The 26,574-nt window shown below is 41.6% G+C and overlaps 1 long non-coding RNA gene across 3 annotated transcripts in view; it reads left to right on the top strand.

Moving 5' to 3' along the window:
• The first annotated feature begins 22,283 nt into the window (after window positions 1-22,283).
• The window catches only part of LOC122559824 (uncharacterized), a 219,217-nt gene continuing 214,926 nt past the window's right edge, over window positions 22,284-26,574 (top strand). For all 3 annotated transcript variants that reach the window (XR_015760378.1, XR_015760380.1, XR_015760379.1), the window contains exons 1-2: window positions 22,284-22,430; window positions 24,432-24,591. This is a non-coding gene — a long non-coding RNA (uncharacterized LOC122559824). The remainder of the gene's footprint in view (window positions 22,431-24,431; window positions 24,592-26,574) is intronic.

Genomic DNA, 26,574 nt, shown 5'->3' with positions numbered 1-26,574 from the left:
TCCACTGGCTAATGCTCAAGGATGGCCAAAAGAAAAAGGTACAAGGATATGTTAATCATTATCCTAAAGCTCTGAAGCATTGACACCACTAGCTGGAATGAGAAAGCTACCAACTACTCAGCATGGCATCTCCCAATCCATCGAGATGTAAGACACTTTGAAGCTGAGTGACTGAATTGTGAGGTGTAAAGACAGTGGTAAAGGAAGGAGAAGAAAGAAACCAATGCGGCAAATTCCATCTCACCAAGAAGCAACAGAAAAAACTGCAGAAAAAATTTTAGATCCAAAATTGACCTCCTCAGTGATCTGAATATTCATTTAGCCTGATAGAAGTCATTCTCAATTCTGAGGAAGCACTACTGGTGCAGATCTTTCATTAACTAACCAGTCAATTTTACATTTTCAAGAGAGAATTTCTGGTATAGTCTAAGTGAGATTTTTTTTTCCTGTAGCCCAGTTTCAAGCTTTAGCTTCAGTTTCAGATTTATTTCAGTTGTTTGCTTCTTCGTACACTCTTCCTGACCCAAATGGTGGCGTCAAGTTCTGTTCCTGGATTTGTATTACTGCTATGTGTATTGTGTCCTCAAACTCATTAACATTCTCCAAGATTCTTTGGTATTTTAGCTTTCTCAATTGCTATCCAGCTCTATCTTTACATTTTTTTGGTTTGTTCTGTATATCTTTTCCCAATCTGTGGGCTTTTTATAAGCTCTGTAGTTTGACTTGTATACAAGACACTTCCTTACATTTATGAGCTCTTGAGATCATCCACATCTCCCGCTTTTGTGCCTGGCATGCATTCCTTTGTTATTGCATCATCCCTGTTTTCTGTCTTTCCCTTGACTTAGTTGAAGGCTAGCCATTTGGGAAGACACCATATTCATCTGTCTAATCAAGCTTTCATGTGCTTTGACTGCCTCAACAGCCCGCAAGATTGCAAGCTTGTCTTTTCCAATCAAAGCTTTTTCTACAACAGGATGTGCGCAGCATCAATGAGCTGATCTACCAAGTTTTATCTTTTTCATTAAGTTTGTATTTGCTGTGACATTTCTCAAACTCTTTGAAATTGTAAACAGACGAATCTAGTTTCTGGTTCAAGCTCTGAAATTCATATTCACTTTGGTTGATCTGTGTTGAATTTCACAAAATCTTTGACCTGACGTTTACTGCCATCCATATACGTATCTCACTGTTACCAGAAATGAAAGTAGCCAAAGGCAAAAAGATCTGGAAATTAAGGGCTGAAGACAAAAATGATCTGACTTTTTTTTATTCAAAGGCTCTCATACACATTATAGTGCAAAGTGGCAAATTCACTATATTGAAGGATTTGAAAAATTACATTTTAATGAACTGCACTGAAATGCAAATCCTTTTAGGGTCACTTCAAATAGGTGGAATTATTAGATGTCAAGTAGATAGGAACATTTGTTTTCCCTTTGATTATCTTCTTCTGGGGGTTAAGGAACAGTGCGTAGCACACAGAAATGCAAGGTCAACACTAAAGCATCCAATGTCTGGTTCAACAGCAATACCAACTGTGGCAAATTCAATCTTGTCATGTATTAAAGTAAAAATGGCAGAATAGCATTAGGGACCCAATATTTATAATGAAATGCAGCATCATTGAATATCTTGGTTTAATTATTCTGAACGTTATAATTTCCCTAGAAACGTTTATATTTATAGAGAATGACAGAATATGATGTAGAAGACATGACAGAATCCTCAACTGACCCAAATAGCTGCTGAAAATTGGAATCAAGACACCCAAAAGACTGTCAGAATTGAAGGCTTTTATTACTCTCCAAGATGTGATGGCACATATGTGTAGTAAGTTGAAATTTACACCCCTCTGAGTTCAGAATAGATTTTATTGAACAAAGTATATACAGTGGGTGGGAAGAGAGGGTATCTTAATTGGGACCCTCTCCAGGTCCAGGTCCATATGATCTGGCATATGACATATGTCCTTTCATAGAAGATATACTTATAGGAAAGTTCCAGTTCGGTTTTCTCCTCAATATGCCTTGCAGAATGGTCACGAGGCAGCTTTGACACTTAGAGTTTATGCTTTGAACTGCACCATGTCAGCAAACTGCAGTCTTGGGTGAAGGATATCCGCATAGGCACAGGCAGAATAGCAGTTGTGGGAGCATGGATGCTGTCATCCTGATCGAGGTTCTTTCATTTTGGAGCCACTCACTTAGGATGACATCTTCAGCAATTTGCTTGAGAACAGATTGTTGGACTTTTATAAAAGCTTGCATGCCTCTTTCAACATTATACCCACAGATGTGCAGGCAATAATTTGAGTAGGCATGACATCAAGCTGTGATGGATTGGAGACAAACAATCAGATTGTTTATGATCCAATCTGAGCCACCACTGCAGAATTTAGATGCTGAGTGAAGCAAGTTGCAACATCAGTCAGTCGATGCTAAATAACTGAAGGCTTCTAAGTACTCTTGTGGAATTGTGCACCATTTCCACACTGGAAAGATCACTTGCAATTTCATTGAGGAATTCTGTCAAACCTGGAGCTGGACACAGAGAGCTGGTTCTGTGGGAAGCTTGCTGATGCAATGAGCATCTCTGTGAATATACTGACCACTTATATTTTGTACGCATTCAAGTCTTCTGCAATAGAACTATCTGTAGCCTCACTCTCCTGGGAATGGGCACGTGCTAACTTTTCTAAATAAGTTCACAATAAAAAGTTTGAGAAACTATGGGATCATAGAATGGTATAGCTCAGGCGACCATTAACCTCAATGAGTCTGGAACAACTGCTTCAAAGAGTCACCCTTTAAAATCTATTCCCCACCATTTTGCATAACTTTCAAGTATTTAGAACATAGAACATAGAAAAGTACAGCACAGAACAGGCCCTTTGGCCCATGATGTTGTGCCGAGGTTTGTCCTAATGTAAAACATAGTAACTTAACCTAAGCACCCCGCAACTCACTGCTATCCATGAGCATGACCAGCAGTCGCTTAAATGTCCCCAATGAATCTGCTTCCACTACCACAGCTGGCAACGCATTCCGTGCATTCACAACTCTCTGCGTAAAGAACCTACCTCTGACGTCTCCTTTATACCTTCCTCCTAATATCTTCAAACTATGACTCCTTGTACCAGTCAATCCTGTCCTGGGGAAAAGTCTCTGGCTATTGACTCTATCTATGCCACTCATTATTTTGTACACCTTGATCAGGTCTCCTCTCTTCCTCCTTCTCTCCCGAAGGAAAAATCCAAGCTTATTCAACCTTTCTTCATAAGGCAAGCCCTCCAGTCCAGGCAGCATCCTGGTAAACCTTCTTTGCACCCTCTCCAAAGCCTCTGTATCTTTCCTATAGTAGGGCAATCAGAACTGGATATAATATTCCAAGTGTGGTCTCACCAGGGACTTGTAGAGCTGCAGCAAAACCTCGCAGCTCTTAAACTCGATCCCCCTGTTAATGAAAGCCAAAACACCATATGCTTTCTTAACAACACTAACCATTGGGTGGCAACTTTGAGGGATCTATGTACTTGCACACCCAGATCCCTCTGTTCCTCCACACTGCCAAGAATCCTGTCTTTAATCCTATATTCAGCATATGAGTTCGACCTTCCAAAATGCACCACTTCACATTTATCCAGGTTGAACTCCATTGCCATTTCTCAGCCCAGCTCTGCATCGTGTCTATGTCGCGCTGCAACCTGCAGTAGTTCTCTATACTATTGACGACACCTCCAGCCTTTGTGTCATCTGCAAATTTACTAACCCACCCCTCAACCTCCTCATCCAAGTCATTTATAAAAACTACAAAGAGCAGAAGCCCAAGAACAGAGCCCTGCAGGACACCGCTCAACACTGATCTCTAGGCAGAATACTTTCCATCTACAACCACTCTCTTCCTTCTGTCAGCCAGCCAATTCTGAATCCAAATAGCCAAATCTCCCTGTATCCCATACTTCCTGACTTTATGAATGAGCCTACCATGGGGAACCCTATCAAATGCCTTGCTGAAGTCCATATACACCACAAGTAGTGCTCGACCGTCGTCGACCTGTCTTGACACCTCCTCAAAGAATTCAATAAGATTTGTGAGGCATGACCTGCCCCTTACAAAGCCATGCTGACTGCCTTTAATTACACTATGCTTTGCCAAATAGTCATAAATCCTATCCCTCAGAATTCTTTCCAAAACTTTGCTGCCCACAGACGTAAGACTGACTGGTCTATAATTGCCAGGGATTTCCCTATTACCCTTCTTGAAAAGAGGAACAACATTCACCTCCTTTCAATCCTCCGGTATGACTCCCGTGGAGAGTGAGGAGGCAAATACCTCGCCAGCGGCTTAGCAATCTCCTTTCTCACTTCCTGGAGCAGCCTAGGATAAATCTGGTCTGGCCCTGGAGACTTATCAATCTTAATGTTTTCCAAAATTTCTAGCACATCAACTTCATGAATCTTGATCTGGTCAAGACTGTATCCCAGCTCCTCTAAGTTTTCATTTCCAATAATTTCCCTTTCCTTGGTGAAAACCGAAGCAAAAAACTCATTTAGGGCTAAGTCCTGCTAAGATTTGCTTTCCCAAAATGCAGCACCACACATTTATCTGAATTAAATTCCATCTGCAACTTCTCAGCCTATCTGCTCAGATTCCATGCACAAGTTCCCTACGCTATCCCTGATCGGCCCTACCTTCTCCCTGATCATTCTCTTATTCCTCACGTACGAGTAAAATGCATTTGGGTTCTCCCTAATCCTTTTTGCCAAGCCTTTTTTGTGCCCCCTCCTGGCTCTCCTCAATCCAATTCTGAGCTCCTTTCCAGCTAGCCTGTAATCCTCTAAAGACGGGGTACTGGGCTAATGGTTGGATACTTGGTAGTGTGGATGAGCAGAGGGATCTTGGTGTCCATGTACACAGATCTCTAAAAGTTGCCACCCAGGTAAATAGTGCGGTGAAGAAGGCATAGGGCGTACTGGCTTTTATTGGTAGAGGAATTGAATTCCGGAGCCCTGAGGTCATGTTGCAGTTGTATAAGACTCTGGTGCGGCCGCATCTGGAGTATTGTGTGCAGTTTTGGTCGCCATACTATAGGAAGGATTGGAGGCACTGGAACGGGTGCAGAGGAGGTTTACCAGGATGTTGCCTGGCATGGTAGGAAGATCGTATGAGGAAAGGCTGAGGCACTTGGGGCTGTTTTCATTGGAGAAAAGAAGGTTTAGGGGTGACTTGATAGAGGTGTACAAGATGATTAGGGGTTTAGATAGGGTTGACCATGAGAACCTTTTTCCACGTATAGAGTCAGCTATTACGAGGGGGCATAGCTTTAAATTAAGGGGTGGTAGGTATAGGACAGATGTTAGGGGTAGATTCTTTACTCAGCGAGTCGTGAGTTCATGGAATGCCCTGCCAGTAGCAGTGGTGGACTCTCCCTTTTTATGGACATTTATACGGGCATTGGATAGGCATATGGAGGATAGTGGGCTAGTGTAGGTTAGGTGGGCTTGGATCAGCGCAACATCGAGGGCCAAAGAGTCTGTACTGCGCTGTATTTTTCTAGTTCTATGTTCTAGCTATGCTCGATCCTTGCTTCCTCCACCTTACATAAGCTACCTTCTTCCTTTTGACGAGACGTTCTTCCATTCTCGTCATCCAAGGTTCCTTAATCTTACCCCTTCTTACCTGTCTCAGAGGAACAAATTTGTGCATCACTCGCAACAACTGCTCCTTGTATAGTCTCCACATGTCTGCTGTGCCCTCTCTGTGGAACAATTGCTCCCAGTCTGTACTTCCCAACTCCTGTCTGATAGCATTATAATTTCCTTTTCCCCAATTAAATATCTTTCCTCAGTAACTGCTCCTTTCATCTCCAAGGCTATGCTAAATGTGAGGCAGTTGTGATAACTTTCACCAAAGTGCTCTCCCACTGGGAGATCTGACACCTGTCCTGGCTCGTTGCAGAGCACCAAATCCAAAATGGCCTCTCCCCTCGTCGGTCTGTCTACATACTGAGTAAGGAATCCCTCCTTTGCAAAAACACCTGACAAAAACGGCTCCATCTAAACCATCTGCACTTAGGAGGTTCCAGTCGATATTGGGCAAGTTGAAATCACCCATAACAACAACTCTGCTACTTTTGCATTTTTCCAGAATCTGCTCGCCTATGAGATCTTCAATCTCTCTACTGCTATGAGGTGGTCTGTAGAAGCCCCCCAATGCGGTGGCTGTTCCTTTGCTGTTCCTAACTTCCACCCATACTGACTCAGTAGACAAACCTTCCTCAATAACCTTCGTTTCTGTAGCTGTGATGCACTCTCTGATTAGCAATGCTACACCCCCTCCTCTTTTTCTACCCTCCCTATTCTTTCTAAACGTTCTAAACCCTGGAACATCAAGCAACCATTCCTGCCCCTGTGAAACCCATGTCTCTGTTATGGCCACAGCATCGTAGCCCCAAGTAATGATCCATGCTCTCCCACTTAAAAACTTCCCAGAATTCCTTCACACCTTTCGGCAAATGGAGGCCCCAACACCTGAGGTAAGTCTTTTAAACGGTTAGACTCACCTTCCCAGGAGTCCTTTGCTTCTCCCTCGCACCTCTCGGCAAATTCGACAAGGTTCCGCATGGGAGATTGATTAGCAAGGTTAGATCTCATGGAATACAGGGAGAACACCATTTGGATATAAAACTGGCTCAAAGGTAGAAGATAGAGGGTGGTGGTGGAGGGTTGTTTTTCAGACTGGAGGCCTGTGACCAGTGGAATTTCACTGGGTCCACTACTTTTCATCATTTATATAAATGATTTGGAACTGAGCATAAGAGGTATAGTTAGTAAGTTTGCTGATGACACCAAAATTGGAGGTGTAGTGGATAGTGAAGAAGGTTACCTCAGATTACAATGGTATCTTGATCAGATGGGCCAATGGGCTGAGAAGTGACAGATGGAATTTAAATCAGATAAATGTGTGGTGCTGCATTTTGGGAAAGCAAATCTTAGCAGGACTTATACACTTAATGGTAAGGTCCTAGGGAGTGTTGCTGAACAAAGAGACCTTGGACTGCAGGTTCATAGCTCCTTGAAAGTGGAGTCGCAGGTAGATAGGATAGTGAAGAAGGCTTTTGGTATGCTTTCCTTTATTGGTCAGAGTATTGAATACAGGAGTTGGGAGGTCATGTTGCAGCTGTACAGGTTAGACCACTGTTGGAATATTGCATGCAATTCTGGTCTCCTTCCTATTGGAAAGATGTTGTGAAACTTGAAAGGGTTCAGAAAAGATTTACAAGGATGTTGCCAGGGTTGGAGGATTTGAGCGAAAGGGAAAGGTTGAAAAGGCTGGGGCTGTTTTCCCTGGAGTGTCGGAGGCTGAGGGATGACCTTATAGAGGTTTATAAAATCGTGAGAGGCATGGATCGGATGAATAGACAAAGTCTTTTCCCTGGGGTGGGGGAGTCCAGAACTAGAGGGCATAGGTTTAGGGTGAGAGGGGAAAGATATAAAAGAGACCTAAGGGGCAACTTTTCATGCAGAGGGCGGTGTATGGGATGAGCTGCCAGAGGATGTGGTGGAGGCGGCTACAATTGCAACATTTAAGAGGCATTTGGATGGGTATATGAATGGGAAAGGTTTGGAGGGATATGGGCCAGGTGCTGGCAGGTGGGACTAGAGTGGGTTGGGATATCTGGTTGGCATTGATGAGTTGGACTGAAAGGTCTGTTTTTGTGCTGTACATCTCTATGACTCTATGACACCTGTCCAAACAGGAAATGGGTTGGTGATGGACCTATTTGTCATTACCATGACTTCCATATCATCTTGGAGCAGGCAAAGGATGCTCCATAATGCCTCCCAATTGATGACGCCAAAGGATGTTGGAGTGGGAAATGATTCCACCTCCGCTGCAGTTCAAGCCAAAGCCAACGTCACCCTAATCAATGTCATCGAGCTGCAGTACACAGCTGATGCTCTTGTATGTGCAATCACAGAGGATGTATTCCAGATCATCATCAGTACCTTAATAGAGGCATATGAGAGCATGAGTCTCACCCTGAACATCTGCAAGACTAAGGTCCTCTTCCATTGGCCTGGCAATGTGCATCAAATTCCCAATTACCAAGGTCCAAGGGGAAGCCTTAGAGAACGTTGACCACTTCCAATATCTTGTCCTGTCAGCCAAAATCAACAATTGATGAAGAGATCCAACACCACCTGCAATGTGTTAGCACAGTCTTCAGCTGCCTGAGGAAAAGGGTGTTTGAGGACAGCAACATTAGATCCAATAACAAGTTTATAGTAAATGGAAACGGGTGATTCCCGCCCTCCTTTTTGGGTCTGAAACATTGCCTGCGCAAGATCTTGTGAATCTGCTGGGATGAAAGACACACCAACACCAGATTCTTTGAACAGGCCAACATCCCCAGCATCGAGGTAATGACCACACTTAATCGGCTGCAATTTGCACGGCACATCGTCCACATGAACAACACAAGACTCCCCAAGCAGGTGCTCTACTCCTAGATCCAAACAGCAGACGAGCCCCAGGAGGACAGAGGAAGTGCTTCAGTGATACCTTCAAGGCCTCATTGGTGAAATGTGGCATTTCCACAGACACCTGGGAATCATTGATCTAAGATTGCCCAAATTGGAGGAGCAGCATCTAGGAAGGTATCAAATACCTTGAGACTTGCCGCTGGGAGAAAGCAGAAGTCTGGTGAAAACAGCAAAAGAAGCACACTGCCACATCAACGCATGACCCACTCCTTCCCATGATCACCTTTTGCCCCAGAGGCCACATCAGCCACCTACGGACTCACCCTGAGAGTGAAGAGAGTCATCCTCATTTGCAAGGGACTGCTAATAAATGAATGAATGACTAATTCAATGATGGTGCTACCATTGTTCGCATTCTCTTCTCAAAGTAAACTTGTTCAGGTGTTCAAATGAATCAAATTCAGTCCTAAATGAACCAGTAAATAATTAGTTCGTTTCATAGTCATAGAGATTGTACAGCATGAAAACAGACCCTTCGGTCCAACCTGTCCATGCCGACCAGATATCCCAACCCAATCTAGTCCCACCTACCAGCACCCGGCTCATATCCCTCCAAACCCTTCCTATTCATATACCCATTCAAATGCCTCTTAAATGTTGCAATTGTAGCAGCCTCCACCACATCCTCTGGCAGCTCATTCCATACATGTACCACCCTCTGCGTGAAAAGGTTGTCCCTCTTTCCCCTCTCACCCAAAACCTATGCCCTCACTGACCCCAGGGAAAAGACTTTGTCTATTTATCCTATCCATGCCCCTCATAATTTTGTAAACCTCTATAAGGTCACCCCTCAGCCATTGACACTCCAGGGAAAACAGCCACAGCCTGTTCAGCCTCTTCCTGTAGCTCAAATTCTCCTACCCTGGCAACATCCTTGTAAATCTTTTCTGAACCCTTTCAAGTTTCACAACATCTTTCCAATAGGAAGATCAGAATTGCACGCAATATTCCAACAATGTCCTGTACAGCCGCAACATGACCTCCCAACTCCTGTACTCAATACTCCGACCAATAAAGGAAAGCATACCAAAGGCCTTCTTCACTATCCTATCTACCTGCGACTCACTCCACTTTCAAGGAGCTATGAACCTGCAGTCCAAGGTCTCTGAATTCAGCAACACTCCCTAGGACCTTACCATTAAGTGTATAAGTCCTGCTAAGATTTGCTTTCCCAAAATGCAGCACCTCGCATTTATCTGAATTAAGCTCCATCTGCCACTTCTCAGCGCATTGACCCATCTGGTCCAGATCCTGTTGTAATCTGAGGTAACCCTCTTCGCTGTCCACACTTCCAATTTTGGTGTCATCTGCAAACTTACTAACTGTACCTCTTATGCTCGCATTCAAATCATTTATGTAAATGACAAAAAAAAGAGGACCCAGCACCGATCTTTGTGGCACTCCACTGGTCACAGGCCTCCAGTCTGAAAAACAACCCTCCACCACCACCCTCTGTCTTCTACCTTTGAGCCAGTTCTGTATCCAAATGGCTAGTTCTCCCTGTATTCCATGAGATCTAACCTTGCTAATCAGTCTCCAATTGGGAACCTCGTCAAACGCCTTACTGAAGTCCATATAGATCACATCTACTGCTCTGCCCTCATCAATCTTCTTTGTTACTTCTTCAAAAAACTCAATCAAGTTTGTGAGACATGATTTCCCACGCACAAATCAGTCCTTGCCTTTCCAAATACATGTACATTCTGTTCCTCAGGATTCCCTCCAACAACTTGCCCACCACTGAGGTCAGGCTTACCGGTCTTTATTGCCCTGGCTTGTCCTTACCACCCTTCTTAAACAGTGGCACTACGTTTGCCAATCTCCAGTCTTCCGGCACCTCACCTGTGACTATCGATGATACAAATATCTCAGCAAGAGGCCCAGCAATCACTTCTCTAGCTTCCCACAGAGTTCTTGGATACACTGATCAGGTCCTGGGTTTTATTCACCTTTAACCATTTCAAGACATCCAGCACTTCCTCCTCCGTAATCTGGCCATTTTGCAAGATGTCACCATCTATTTCCCTACAGTTTATATCTTCCATATCCTTTTCCACAGTAAATACTGATGCAAAATATTCATTTAGTATGTCCCCAATTTTCTGTGGCTCCATACACAGGCTGCCTTGCTGATCTTTGAGGGGCCCTATTCTCTCCCTAGTTACCCTTTCATCCTTAATATATTTGTAAAAACCCTTTGGATTCTCCTTAATTCTATTTGCCAAAGCTATCTCAAGTCCCTGTTTTGCCCTCCTGAGTTCCCTTTTAAGTATACTCCTACTTTCTTTACACTCTAAGGATTCACTCGATCTATCCTGTCTATACCTTATATATGCTTCCTTCTTTTTCTTAACCAAAACCTCAATTTCTTTAGTCATCCAGCATTCCCTATACCTACCAGCCTTCCCTTTCATCCTGACAGGAATATACTTTCTCTGGATTCTTGTTATCTAATTTCTGAAGGCTTCCCATTTTCCAGCCATCCCTTTACCTGCGAACATCTGCCTCCAATCAGCTTTCGAAAGTTCTTGCCTAATACCGTCAAAATTGGCCTTTCTCCAATTTAGAACTTCAACTTTAGATCTGGTCTATCCTTTTCCATCACAATTTTAAAACAAATAGAATTATGGTCGCTGGCCCCAAAGTGCTCTCCCACTGATACCTCAGTCACCTGCCCTGCCTTATTTCCCAAGAGTAGGTCATGTTTTGCTCCTTCTCTCGTTGGTACATCCACATACTGAATCAGAAAATTTTCTTGTACACACTTAACAAATTCCTCTCCATCTAAACTATGGCAGTCCCAGTCGATGTTTGGAAAGTTAAAATCCCCAACCATAACTACCCTATTATTCTTACAGATAGCTGAGATCTCCTTACAAGTTTGTTTCTCAATTTCCCTCTGACTATTGGGGGGTCTATAATGCAATCCCAAAAAGGTGATCATCCTTTCTTATTTCTCAGTTCCACTCAAATAACTTCCCTGGATGTATTTCTGGGAATATCCTCCCTCAGCACAGCTGTAATGCTATCCCTTATCAAAAATGCCACTCCCCCTCCTCTCTTGCCTCCCTTTCTATCCTTCCTCTAGCATTTGTATCCTGGAACATTAAGCTCCAGTCCTGCCCATCCCTGAGCCATGTTTCTGTAATTGCTATGATATCCCAGTCCCATGCTCCTAACCATGCCCTGAGTTCATCTGCCTTCCCCGTTAGGCCCCTTGCATTGAAATGAATGCAGTTTAATTTGTTAGTCCTACCTTGTCCCTGCCTGCCCTGACTGTTTGACTCACTTCTGTTCTCAGCTGTACCCGTTTCAGATTGAGCTCTTTCCTCACTATCTCCCTGGGTCCCACCCCCACCCCACCCCTCCCCCCACTTTACTAGTTTAAATCCTCCCAAGCAGTTCTAGCAAATTTCCCTGCCAGTATCTTAGTCCCCTTTCAATTTGGGTGCAATCCGTCCTTCTTGTACAGGTCACTTCTACCCAAAGAGATTCCAATGATTCAAAAATGTGAATCCTTCTCCCATACATCAGCTCCTCAGCCATGCAGTCATCTGCTCTATCCTCCTATTCCTGCCCTCACTAGCTCATAGCACTGGGTGTAATCCAGATGTTACTACCCTTGAGGACCTCCTTTTTACATTTCTGCCTAACTCTCTGTAATCTCCCTTTAGAATCTCAACCTTTTCCCTTCCTATGTCATTGGTTTCAATGTGGACAATGACCTCCTGTTGGCCCCTCTCCCCCATGAGAACATTCTGCACCCTCTCTGAGACATCCTTGATCCTGGCACCAGGGAAACAACACACCATTCTGCTTTTTCTCTGCTGGCCACAGAAACGTCTGTCTTTATCTCGGACTGCAGAATCCCTGAACACAATTGATCTCTTGGAAGCCGACGTACCCCTCGTTGCATTAGAGCCAGTCTCAATACCAGAAACTTGGCTGTGCTACGTTCCCCTGAGAATCCATCACCCCTTACATTTTCCAAAACAGCATACCTGTTTGAAATGAGTATACCCACAAAAGACTCCTGCACTAGGTGCCGACCTCTCTTACCCTTCCTGGAGTTAACCCATCTATGTGACTGTATCTGAGACTTTCCCCCCTTCCTATAACTGCCATCCATCACATACTGTTGCTGTTGCAAATTCCTCATTGCTTCTATCTGTCTCTCCAACCGATCCACTCGATCTGATAAGATTCACATCCAACAGCATTTATGGCAGATATAATCCGCAGTAACCCTTAAACTCTCTTTAAACTCCCACATCTGACAAGAAGTACATATGTCTTAGCATCTCTCGCCCGTAGGTGTTCAAAGTTTGGGAGAAGATTTGTAGCTCGGGTGCTCGTTGTTGTGGTTCTGTTCGTCGAGTTGGGAATTTGTCTTGCAAACGTTTCGTCCCCTGTCTAGGCGACATCCTCAGTGCTTGGGAGCTTCCTGTGAAGCTTCACAGGAGGCTCCCAAGCACTGAGGATGTCACCTAGACAGGGGACGAAACGTTTGCAAGACAAATTCCCAGCTCGGCGAACAGAACCACAACAAGAAGTACATATCACTGCAAAGGCCATTTTTGCTCCTTCACAATCTACAGACCCAGAAAATAACACCATCTTGTTCCTCTGCAAACACTGCCCCAGGTTAAATAGCTATGGCTTATATTTTATGTTTAATCAAGAGACTTATCTCCAAAAACATATAATCAAGAAAGGACCCACTGTACTTACTAATACAGCCTTTCTCTTGGACAGACTTAAAAAACAATTAACTTATCTGATTCTGTGCTGTGAACTTTGCCCAACAGTTCCTCCAAGATTAGTTGTGAATTTCACTGTTAATTTTCCCAGGTGCACTCCGATGTCCAGCGATACACGAATTCAAACAGCAAAGGCGGTAACTGTGCAGGTTCTCTCTCTCTCTCTATCTCTCCTGCACTGTCCTCACCATGTGCTTCCTTTGTCTACTCTTCTCCTTTTAAAACTGCTGTTATTTTGACTTTTTCTTTCCAAAGTCCCAAAACAATGCAACAGCATATAAAACAGTAATTGCTGCTCCTGGAATTTGAGGAAATCACCTCCAACATCTAAAATACCTCAAAAAAAGGAGCAGCTCTTATAGCCAGAAATTTTTCCTGTCCTCCATCTTGGATTACCCAGAATTCTTTCATATAATTTATTTTCCTTAAACTGGCTGTGCAGCCTCCTATCTCAAATGTATCAAGTCTACCAACCTATTGTGATGTCTGATTTCAATGTGATGTCAGTGTGCAGGTAAGGCTTATCCAATGACATCACTATTTGAGGCATCAAGCTGAGGACCTCTCAGCTTGATGTTTTGCACAATGAGATCACAATAATAGATTGTGATAGATTGTAAGCTAGATTGTTAAAAAAATTGGTTCCAAAGGGCAATGGTGATAGGATTGTTTACCTTCTCTATATCTCCTTATCCTGGTGAGCGATGATTCCAATGTGTTCTGAAACAATGATTGCACTTCTTTGGTTTGGAGTGCTGACAAACTGGACACTCCAGATCATCAGTGGTACTAGATATCATTGATTAGGATACATGCTGGCTTGTACCCCAGAGGGAAGAGAGCCAATTGCAAAACAGTGTTTGCGTTTCTTGGATTTGGTGTGTTGCAGAGCTGGACACCACAAATAAACAGTGCAATTAATAGACCATTGATCAGGATCCACTAATAATAAATTATACCATATAAAGGGAGGCAGTCACTGGTGGGAATCTTAGTTGGAGCTGAATCAAATTCTTGCTATTCTATATATGTTGCTGCCAGGCTTTTCTACAATTCTTTGTTGAGAGAAAGCCAGGGGAGATGAGCCAGTTTTATTGCTCACTATTCTAAATTTGCAGTAGCTGGGGTAAATGCCTGCCTGGCACCTCAGAGTGCAGTTGGTAAACATTTACATCAAAACATAGAAAACAGTGCAGAAGTAGGCCATTCAGCCCTTTGAGCCTGCTCTGCCATTCCTTATGGCCATGGTTAATCATCCAAGTCAATAATGCTGTTCCTGCTTTTCTGCTAGATCCTTTGATTCCTTTAATCCCAAGTGCTTTATTCCAAATTAACCCATATCAAATTCATTAAGCACAACCTCTAGAATATCTCAAACAATGTTAAAGACTACCTGAATGTATTTAGAGATTAAGGGAATGAGCACAATACTCAACACTGGAAATAGGTTGGTCAACCTGAGAGTTTGGAACGACTTGAAAGTGGGGCTGATTAACGATCAGAGATCAGGCATCAAATACAACTATTCCATCCTATCATGCAGCAGTAATAACTGATTTTATAATGTCTTTCATGAATTACAATATGAGTTCAGGCATGATAAGGTTGAGGCCTAACAGCAACCTTCTAATGAATTTCCCAGTTGATATTGTTACCATAACTCCCATTGCATTCACAAAGTAAATTTGCTCAGATCATGTAGTGGGTTGCCTCAAACATGGTTGGCATGATGGTTCAGTGGTTAGCCTCGGGTGACTGTGTGGAGTTTGCACATTCTCCCCGTTTCTCCTGTGGGTTGCCTCCGGGTGCTCTGGTTTCCTCCCACAATCCAAAAATGTGCAGGTTAGAAGAATTGGCCGTGCTAAATTGCCCATAGTCAGGGGTAAATATGGGGTAGGGGAATGGGTCTGGGTGGGTTACTCTTCAGAGGGTCAGTGTAGACTTGTTGGGCCGAAAGGCCTGTTTCCATACTGTAGGGAATCTAATCTAATTCCCAGTTTACAAAACTATAGTGATATTTGATTACACTGTAATATACCTTGTGAAGGTTAGGCTATATCTGTGATATCACTGTTTGAGCCATCAATTTAAACAGGGCTTGAACTAGATGGAATTTTATTCAGCTTCATTTAGGATACTGACTACAGCAAAATGTAGAGATAATAATAGAGTTTGATGAAACTTCATTCAGCCATCCAGAAAGAGTACTGTACTACTAAATCTCTTATTATTACATATCATTGATTGCTTCTCAGTACACATGTTCGCTATCTGTTGGACATTGTGTTTGTCTAGTACCAACCTGAAAACAATGTCTGACAATATTAGAAATGTGCCCCTTTAAGGGTATATGAGGACAACGTCTAAGTTAATTGAAAACAAGTGATGATGCTAATTGGAGTTTGTATTTAAAAACTAGGCTTTTCTTGAGTAAGAGGCAGCTTTCTGGATAGGTAAAGCATCCAGAAACTGAAACTGAAACTTGTATTGAACAATAGTTTAACAATAAAACAGTGTCAATCTTAAAATGCCTTCAACTGCTGGATCCAATATACGAATATCAGTCAACAACATCTAGTAATCATGCCATTTTATGTATCAGAAAAGTATGCAACATTTCCAATAACACAAGCAAAATTACTGGTTTGTAGCTATTAAAAGAATGTAACAAGAAACTTTATTTCAAATAGACATGATGCTGTTATTCACCATAATCGGCAGTTTTTGCTTATATGTATTGAAAGTTAGTATTTTACACTTGATTTCAAAATGATCAAAGCTTGGGACTCATACATGTTCTTACTTTATAAAAAAGAAGAATCAAAGCCAGTTTATTTGCTGCACTGCTTCATAAAACCAAGCCGAACCATTATTTCACATACACTCCCAATAAATTCTTCCTGGCCTGAAGAAGTGAACAGGTCACTCTGCATAGACAATACACAAAAAATCACCTCAAAGCTGCTGTTCTTTAGGTGAGAAGAAACATAAGTTTTCTATCTTTATCTTCTATTACCATCAAGACTGCAGACTAATACGCTTGCATCAAATGACAATAGACTTTCAGCACTCATTGTAGATAGTGCATACAGTACAGGATGTAATTCAGCACATCAGCAGAACTTGACCCTCTGGATCATGAACATGCCAAGTAAAGCAAAGTGCAATGGCAGTGCTTCACAAATTATTTACCAATGTGACACCTTTTTAACATGTAAACAAATGAATTAGAATCAGGAGTAGATTATTTGGCTCCTCAGATATGCTCTGTCATTGAATAAAGTTATGGCTGATCTAATTGTAATCTTAACTCCACATTCTCGCCTATCTTGATCACTTTTCACTTCCTTGCTTTCTAAGAATTTATCCACTTCTGACTTAAAAATATTCAAAGATTCTGCTCCCACCACCTTTTAAGGAAGAGAGTTCCAACAACTAATTTACGCCAAATCTTTGTTTCCTGTTAGCTAGTCAATCTATCCATAGCAATATCATGAGGTTGTATTTTCTACAATCTTTGACATGGCACCTTATCAAAAGCTTTCTGTAAATCTAACTGCAGTACACCTGCTGGTTCTCAAATATCCTCAACAGGTGTTATTTTTTCAAAAACTTTTACGTATCTCTTATATAGTGTTTTATACTTGCAAAGGTATTCTAACATCAAAGCTAATTATGACTGAGGAATAAAGGCTGGCCTTGTCCGTCATGTCTACATCCATGAATGAAAATTAACATGACCCAAAATGGCAACAAAAACAATACATCAACAAAGCAGCACAAATATATGCGGTATATTGTTGTTTGTGCATTATAGCTCAACACATTGTTATGATAATGGTAAATATGGACTCTGATATTCAACTTCCACAATCTGACTTAATACCTGAGACCTATTTGAATTAAAGTGCTTTTTTTAAAAAAAATCAAATACCAAACTAAAATGACTTCTTTGACTGTCTAAAAACAGATTGAGGATTAGTGGTGCTGGAAGAGCACAGCAGTTCAGGCAGCATCCAAGGAGCTTCGAAATCGACGTTTCGGGCAAAAGCCCTCGTTGATTTTAAAAACAGATTGAGGCAAGTCGATGGAACCCATATAGAATACACTAAATTGCCCACATTAATATTATCATTTCAACTAAAGACAGTGAAACCAGACAAATAAGAAATTACTGGAAGTAGACTCAGGAGTATACAAACAAACCATATTTCAGGAGTTTACTTGACAATGCAGAGAGTATGTATCCATAAAAACAGCACCTGGAAGACTTCAGTACTCTTTTTTTCTCTCAAGCTCCAAAGTCTGTGCCCAGTGAAATCGCACCTTTGATTAAAAAAAAGTCACCAAGATCGCAAGAATTATACAATTATCACTACTGCTGAGAGAACAAGATAATAGCTAAACAAGCAAGGATTCAGGTTTCACTCTTTTCAAAGGCTCTAAGGCTTTTAAGCAGCATTGCTTAATTCCTCTGACTGTACTATCCTCTCCTTTTTTTAAGTTTATTACATGCGTTTGTATGTGTTTAATGTCATGGTTTATGATAAATTTCCCGGGATAAGTTGGGAACTAAAATTCCTCCATTCCTTCATTTTCCATTGAGTTCTGAAGGGTATGGCAGTTGTGTATAAAAACAACACTTTTTAAAAATTTGTTGCGACTAACCAAGAGGGATTTAAAAAGAGCAGAGCCGATTCCCCTTGCTCACTTTGTATAACAATATCACAAAGTATTGTATAAATATGAACATCAGTGTCCTGGGCAAGATCTGGAGGCTGAAGCTGGGCTGCAGCTTATGGTTAGGTCAGGGCTGTATTGCTCCATCAGTAAAAGGTATTTGGATGGCAGCAATTTTGACAGGCTGATGGATGGCTGCCCATTAGTAAAAATTGTAAAAGAGCCACAATCCAAAAGTCAGAATTCTGCCAAGGAATAAAATGTTCTCATCCCTGCAGCAACTGAAAAGATCTAAACCTTTCCTTCCTACCTACAGAAAGATACAGTTCAATCAGTAGTAAGGTAACTGGCTAGCCATTATACTCCCTGACCAATTTTCCATTTCATTGTATAAATGAGCAGTAAATTAACTATACAATTAAGGGAGAGACTTGTCAATAGAAATTATGAATCGATTTTTAATTCTGTGAGGGGGTGAACTTTGAACAAGTTAAAAATTCCCTCTACAAGTTAGAAGTTCCAGCAATCATGTACACATAAAATTCAAGTAATTTAAAATAATGGTGAAACGATGGTCTGTTTTGTAGACATTTCACAAACCTGTCCTGATGTTTTATGTCACGTCTGGGGTGGGGTGGGACTTGAACCTAGACCTTCTGGCCCATAGATAGGAACAGTATCACTGCATCAAGAGGGTAGAGAGAGAAAGGACAGAAAGAAGGACTTGCATTTATATAATCCTTATCAGGACCAATGAACATCTCAAATCATTCTGACTCTGATCTAAAAGTGAGAGTTCTAAATTGGAGGAAGGCCAACTTTGACAGTACTGGCAAGAATCTTCAACAGTTAATTGGGGATGGATATTTGCAGGCAAAGGGATGACTGGAAAGTGGGAAGTCTTTAAAAATGAGAATAATGAGAATCCAGGGACAGTATGTCACTGTTAGGGTCAATAAAGTGTGCACTGGAAAAAGCAGAGCTGGTCAGGCAGCATCCGAGGAGCAGGAGAGTCAATGTTTTGGGCGAGATCCTTCATCAGAAGTCCTGGTGAAGGGTTCTGCCCAAAACTTAGACTCTCCTGCTCCTCAGATGCTACCTGACCTGCTGTGCATTTTCCAGCACCACACATTATCGATTCTATTCTCCAGCAACTGCAGTCCTCCTTGTCCTTGTTCGGGTGAATGGCAAGGCTGTTAGATATAGAGAATGCTGGATGACGAGAGAAATTGGAATTCTGGTCAAGAAGAAGAAGGAAGCATATATCAGGTATAGACAGCATGGATCAAGTATTTCCCAGAGGAGTGTAAGGGCAGTAGGCGTATACTTAAGAAGAAAGTCCAGAGGGCAAAAAGGGGGCATGAGATAGGTTTGGCAAATAGGGTTAAGGAGAATCCAAAGGGTTTCGCAAATACATTAAGGACAAAAGAGTAAGTATGGAGAGAATAGGGCCCTTTAAAATTCAGCAACGTAGCCTATGTGTGGATCCGCAGGAGAAGGGTGAGATTCTAGTGCTTACAGTGGAGAATAAATTGGAGGCTAGAGAACTTAGGGAAATAAATAGTAATATCTTAAAAAGTGTCCATATTACAGAGGAGACGGTGCTGGACATCTTAAAATGAACAAAGGTTGATAAATCCCCAGGAATGAAGCAGTTGTACCCTTGAACTCTATGGGAAGCGAGGGAAGCATTGCTGGGCCCCTTGCTGAGGTATTTGTATCATCAATAGCCAAAGGTGAGATGCCGGAAAACTAACGTGGTGCCAATATTTAAGAAAGGTGGTAAGGAAAAGCCAGAGAACTATAGACCAGTGAGCCTGACATTTATGTTGGAGGGGATTCTAAGGGACATGATTTAAATGTGTTTGGAAAGGCAAGGACTGATTAAGGATAGTCAACATGACTTTGTGTGAGGGAAATCATGTTTCACTAATTTGATTAAGTTTTTGAAGGAGTGACAGCATGGTGGACATTGTCTGTATGGACTTCAATAAGGCATTCAACAAGGTTCCGCATGGTAGACAAGTTAACAAGGTTAGATCACATGGAATACAGGGAGAGATAGACATTTGGATACAAAATTGACCAGAAGGTAGGAGACAGAGGATGATGGTGGAGATTTGCTCTTTGGACTTGAGGTCTGTGACCAGCGGTGTGGCACAGGGATTGGTGCTGGGTTCACTGATTTTTGTCATTTATATAAATGATTTGGATGTGAATGTAGGAGGTATGGTTAGTAAATATGTAGATGACACCAAAATTGGTGGTGTAATGGACAGCCAAGTAGGTTACCTAAGTGTATGACAGGGCTTTGATCAGTTGGACCGATGGACCAAGGAGTGGCAGATGGAGTTTCATTGAGATTAAAGTAAGGTGTTACATTTTGTAGCTGTACAGGGCATTGGTTAGGTCACATTTGCAATGCTGTATTCAATCCTCGTCTCCCTGCTATAGGAAAGATGCCATTAAACTTGAAAGGGTTCAAAAGGATTTACAAGATAGCGGTTGAAGGGTTTGAGCTATAGGGAGAGGCTGAATACGCTGAGCTGTTTTCCCTGGAGTGTATGAGGTTGAGAGATGACCTTATAGAGGTTTATAAAATCATAAAGGATATGGATAGGGTGAATAGCCAAGGTCTTTTCCCCAGGGCAAGGGAGTCCAAAACTAGATGGCACAGATTTAAAGTGAGACGGTAAAGATTGAAAAGGAACGTAAGGGGCAACTTTTTCAGACAGAAGGTTGTGTGTGGGTGGAATGAACTGCCAGAGGAAATAGTGGAGGCTGGTACAATTACAAAATTTAAAAGGCATCTGGATAGGTATATGAATAAGAAATATTAAAATGGAAATGGGCCAGATGCTGGCAAATGGGACTAGATTAATTTAGGACATTTGGTTAGCATGGACAAGTTGGACCAAAGGGTTTTTTTGTCATGCTGCACATCTCTATGACTTTATAACTCTATAACTAATAAAATACTTTTGAAGTGTAACTCTAGTCAGACAAAAAGAGGCATTGTAGTCAATCGGCACAGAGCAAACTCCCACAAACTACAAACAAGATATATGTGTTTTGCAATGTTGTTTGATGGAGCAATATTCATCAGGTGACCAAAATTACTTCTTTTGCTTTTCTTTAAAGTAGTGCCATAGAATCTCAGTGTAACATTTGATCTAAAAGATGGCACTTCCAATGTTCCTTCAGTACTGAAGTTGGAATGTCAGCCTTGGTTTTATGCTCAAGTCCTGGAGCGATACTTGAACCTAGAACCTTATGACTCAGAGGTGTCAGGTCCTCAAATGTACACAATACATTAAACTAGAATTTAACTAAGTGACTCATGCCAGTACAGCTAACCAGCAGTAATCTTTACACCAGAATGACTACTAACACCACAGTCAGCCCACAATTCCACTGCTGGCATCACATTTTGAAGTTCAGGTTTAGGATCATATTTTGGGGGTTCGGGTTACTGTGTAAAATTCTCAACACATGTCAAGAATAGCTCAACTTGCTATTGATGTTACGCTTATCATATATGTAAAATTCAAGTTGCCTTCTAGATTAATTGTGTTTGTGCCTGTAGGTTGAAAACTAAAGTTTAAGGGTTGACATTCTCTTTCTTTATCTTTGAAAATTGCTGCACAGAAGCAGGTATCCTGTCATCAAGTCATCCTTTAGGTACTCTACATGCGCAGAGTACTTGAGCGCTAACCATGTAGCTCAGAGTCGGTCCTTATACTCTTTGATATTCATGTTTATATCTGTCAGCCAGGGCTCCCTGATTGGCAACGCCAATTAAGGATCTCATAGTCAATAAAATCCACCTGGCCTTTGCTCCAACCCTATTATCTGTCTTCACAACAATATTATACATGAAATGCCATGGTAAGTTGTCCTGCTCATCATGGTATCCCATGTATCTGGCCACCAAGCACTCCATATACCAGCCCATGTACCTATTCATCCTGGCAATCCATTAACCTGCCCACTCTGATATCCAAGCAGGTTTTGAACTGCGCTACGATTTTTAACATCGCACCTTTTCAACTTCTCAAACTTTCGTTGACTCTGTGCCGCCCCCCCAAAAAAACTAAGAGGCAAAAAAAAACGAAAATAATTCACTCCCTCAGCAACCGTCATCAGGGCACTGTGCCGTTGGTGACGTCAGCTGGCCAGCGGGCGGACCTCATCGGCAGTATCCCAGGGCAACCATCTGACCCCGCCCCCTCGATGTGCACGTGAGATTGCGTGCGCAGACTGTGAGTATAAGAGACGTTTCCAGAAGACTGTCCGTTAGTGTCTGCTGGGAGAGGCGGAGCAGTAAGAGGGGGTGGTGATTGTAGCAGGTTGATCCAAGAGGGCTTCCTTTTAAACTCTCAGGATTTCAGTTTCTTCGAAAAAAAAAGTTTCAGACGACGGGATTTTGTGCTGGGCGGAGGTGTGTTTCCCGATTTGTACGGGGTGTTAGTCAGAGACGTTAGATCTCCGCGTTTGCTGAATTGCATCCTCGCCCACCTGTCCCCTTCTCCAACTTACTGATAAGTTCGTTGTCAAGGAAGCTTTAGTTTTGCCTATTGTAGGCACTGTGCAATTTTCTGATTACATTTTCTCGGGCTCATTTTGTACTGTCCGTGCTTGAGTGGCATTGGGCTGTTTCTAAAAGGCTTTAGTTTTTAAATTGGGATTAGGCCTCAGGAAAAGTGAGGTGGTGAGTTCCCTTCCTGCTCCCTCCTCCCTCAGACCATGGGCGGTAATGTTATCACTGAAGGTTGGAAAAAGCCCCACTTCTTTCCAAAGAAGTCCAAATTCAGCAGATCCAAAATCTGCTCAGTTTGTCAGCAGAAACCGAGGAGGAGGAAGCAGCAATGGCACAAATACAGAAGAGGACGAACCTGCAATTGTATTGACCTTCGGGCTTTGCTCAGACCTGTTAATGTCAATGGTATGAGGGCCCCAAGGAACACCACCCAGTTTCTAATGCATGAGAAGTACCAGGAACTCCAAAAGCAAGCTGCAGCCTCCCCCAACTACTGTCAAGAAGAGGGCAACAGTATGATTGAGTACTTGTCTCACTTTGAATGTTCACGTGGGGGTCTAGAGCAAGCTCATGTTGACTCACTGAGAAATGATGAGCATGAGCAGTTGTCACAAAATATGTCTGAGCAATATTCTTCCTCAGAGAAAGATGTAAACAGAACAGAGACATTCCTAAAGAGAGATTTTGAAGCTATGTATAACTGGTTGGAAGAGAAGGTGAATTCTGAGATCTAATTAAAAACTATTTGACTTGCATCTTGGACCATTCAAGTTTGGAATTTTCAATTCTGCCAAATCCATCAGAAGCCAAAGACTCTTGAAATGCAGGCTGTGTTAGGCTTTGAATTAATCTTGTAAAATAAAAGTGTCAGATTTAGATATTTCTGTCTTTATGTATAATTAAAATTTTACAATCTAATTGATTTGTTTCCATCTAGAAGTATGATGTTTCATATTTTTTCCTACAATCTAAAGGATTGTTTTGCAACAAGTGTTATTTTATATGCATTCTTTTTAGAACCTCATGAATACTAGAAAACAGTTTGGAGATATACTTCCAAAGTCTTTCACATTGGAAAATTCCTGGCTTCTGATTAAGCACCTCTGTTCTGTGATTTACAGTAACTTGGGCTAAACTCATGCTGGTGTAGCTATAATTTCTATTTTTTAAAACTTATTTCTATTCCCCTCATTTGAGATCTTTTAAGATGAATTGCAATGGCCATATTCTTGCTTTTAATCAGAATGGTGGCAAATTAATATGTTCTGATGGGATGTACTTTTTCTACTTAAAAGTATGGTTTGGTAGTGAGCTATCTTTTGAACCCCATGAGGCTTTTTAAAAATCTAACTTGGTCTGGAATGTGAAGTTATGTGTTCCATGTTCTCTGATCTTAATTGGCAGAAAGTGGGTTAACCAATTTGTTTGCTTCCATTTATGCTGGAACCTCTTAGTCCCTCTGCCTCATTTATCTGAAGGATTTGAAAATCTGTAATGCAATTTGTAATGACTACTCTGGACAACTCAGTGCATGGCAAATAGAGATGAATAATATTACAGTCTTTCGCAAGATTGCTGGCTAGAGTTTTCCATGACCTAAAGCTGGTTTCTCCATCTGATTTGGTTTACAAAGAGGAGGTTTGAGTTAATGATCTTTCTGCAAATAGTTGTCTGTATACCTTACTGGCTTTGTTTTTTTTTGGATTGACACCTAATTTTTGTACAGTTTTGCTTTTTCTTTGATGAATAAAGCCAAAGTTTCAGTTAGACATTCTGAATATCCTCTGTCCCCTCCCCTGTCACCTGCTGTAGGGTAACAAGTAGCCTCTTTAGTTATGTATCTACTATTTGTGTACTCTTCATCCTTGCATATCGATGCTTACTCATCTTCTTATCTCACAGCAGTGGGACTTCCATAAAGCCACAAGAAACGTGTCTACAGATGGCTGTTACCCTAGGCAGACTATTGCAGTCCAGGACCATGAAAAATGGTTGGGAGCCTGCTGATGACAGTCCATGATCTGGAGTCCACGCAGCGGTCGCGGGCTGGTGTGATTTCCAGGTAACTGTGCCCATTGGGTCTGCTGGCACAAAGCGCAACATAGCAAGAAGAGCTATCATTTTATAAAATAAACTTTTTTTTCCTCCAGATGAGAATTGACAATCGACAGCTTTTGATTTCATATGTTGAGACATTAGCTCTTAATCACTTCTCTGGGCTATTTGTCCAATAAAAAGTAAACCTTTCAATGGATGAATAATACACATCGTTGTGAAATTTGTTTCTTACAATTGGACTTTTTTTTTACATCCATTCTAGCTAGCACCCAGATCTTAAAACAACGCTGATAACAAACTGCTGGAGATCACAGCAGGTCAGGCAAAACAGCACTTGTCTTAACTTCAGCCTGAAACTCTGTTACTGAAGGAGTTATGATTAGCATCAGTTCTCCATGCAAATTATTACCAAAGCAAGGGCTATTAGAGCTGTTTAATATGTTTGAAGGACTTGTTTCATACAGCAAATATAATTGACCTGTGATTATCCTGCAGGGTTTTAAAAACACTAGACACCCGAGCAGAATGTCACTCCAGTAACTATGCAAATGGGATATTAAGCATGGCATATTCCAAGTTTCTTTCCTGTTATCTCCTTTCTTTAAATTTCATTCCCTAATGCTGTAATAATTCTTGGATTGATGTAAGTACAGTCTGGTATTCAATTATGGGCTTATTCCACCACAACCTGGCAGGCATAATTTAAGAATATCTTTTAAGTTGGTAACGTGACCAAGAAGCAAAGGTACATGATGAAGCATGCTTTGCCATTTAATAACATGATAGCAAATGACAAATCCACATTCCATCAACCCTTTCCTTACCAAGAATCTATGTGATCATTCCTTAACTAGTCAGACTCTGCTTTCAGTGTGTCATTTTAGGCACAGTTCCAAAGACTCATGACCATAAAGTTTCACCTGACACTTGGTTTTCAAGCAGAAACCATACATTTTTCATGAGGAAAGCATCTCCACATTTATTCCAACATCCTTTAATGTTTTGTGGTTCCAAGTCATGTCTTGCTCTTAACTCCAACAGACACAAGCCCAGTCTTTCATCATACATGTTTGCAACACAGAAGGAAACAATTCAGCCTTTGTCTTTGGCCAACAAAGATCTGACTACTCAAATCTCGCATAATCGCTCTGCTGTATTTTCTGCCATGACCAATGTGGATAAATATTCCTTATGCCTCCTAAACCACCTGTAGCTACTTGCCCTACTACCTTTGGTACCATTCATAGTTCAATCTCTCTTGACTTGCTAGCTCTCTGAAGTTGATTTGCCACTCTTCTGCCCATCTGATGACTATTGATATTCAGCATAGTTTATTGCTATCCTTACTGCTATCCTCACTGTTTATCATCCTGACAATTTTTGTCATTTGGGAATATCTTGATCATTCACCCAAATTAAGTCCAAATCATAAATGTACACTACAAACTGCAAAGGCCCCAACACTGAGCCTTATGAAACAACTTGAAAAAAAATTCAAATAACAACCCTATGCTTCCTCCCTCAGCCAATTAAGGATCTAACATGCTTTGGACACGATGAGCTTTTTCTTGGCCAGTCTCTCGAGCTATTTTTAGCAAAATACTTTCTGAAGTCACACATAGGCATGTTAAATGCAAACATTTAAAGACCATGTAACAATCACGTACCATACGAGTTACATCTTGCAGACCTGAAAAAGATCCCTATAAGCCAGCCAGTACACTACTCCTTCTTACATGATCAGCACTCATTTTTTGAATTGAATTTATTGTCATGTGTACCAAGGCACAGTGAAAAGCGTTGTCTTGCGAGCCACACAGGCAGATTATAGTTAAGTAGCATAGATAAGTAAATAATAGGTAAACAGCAGCAAAAATCAAAACACAGATACAGTTGAATGCTAAGAATTTGTGAGTCCATTCGGTATTCTAACAACAGTAGGGTAGAAACTGTTTTGAAACTGGCTGTTGTGTGTGCGTGTGTATGT

This window comes from Chiloscyllium plagiosum, unplaced genomic scaffold, assembly GCF_037043375.1.
Source record: "Chiloscyllium plagiosum isolate Xiang-an unplaced genomic scaffold, Cpla_swu_hap1 HiC_scaffold_19, whole genome shotgun sequence".
NCBI lineage: Eukaryota > Metazoa > Chordata > Chondrichthyes > Orectolobiformes > Hemiscylliidae > Chiloscyllium > Chiloscyllium plagiosum.
This window is presented reverse-complemented; position numbering and strand designations above follow the sequence as displayed.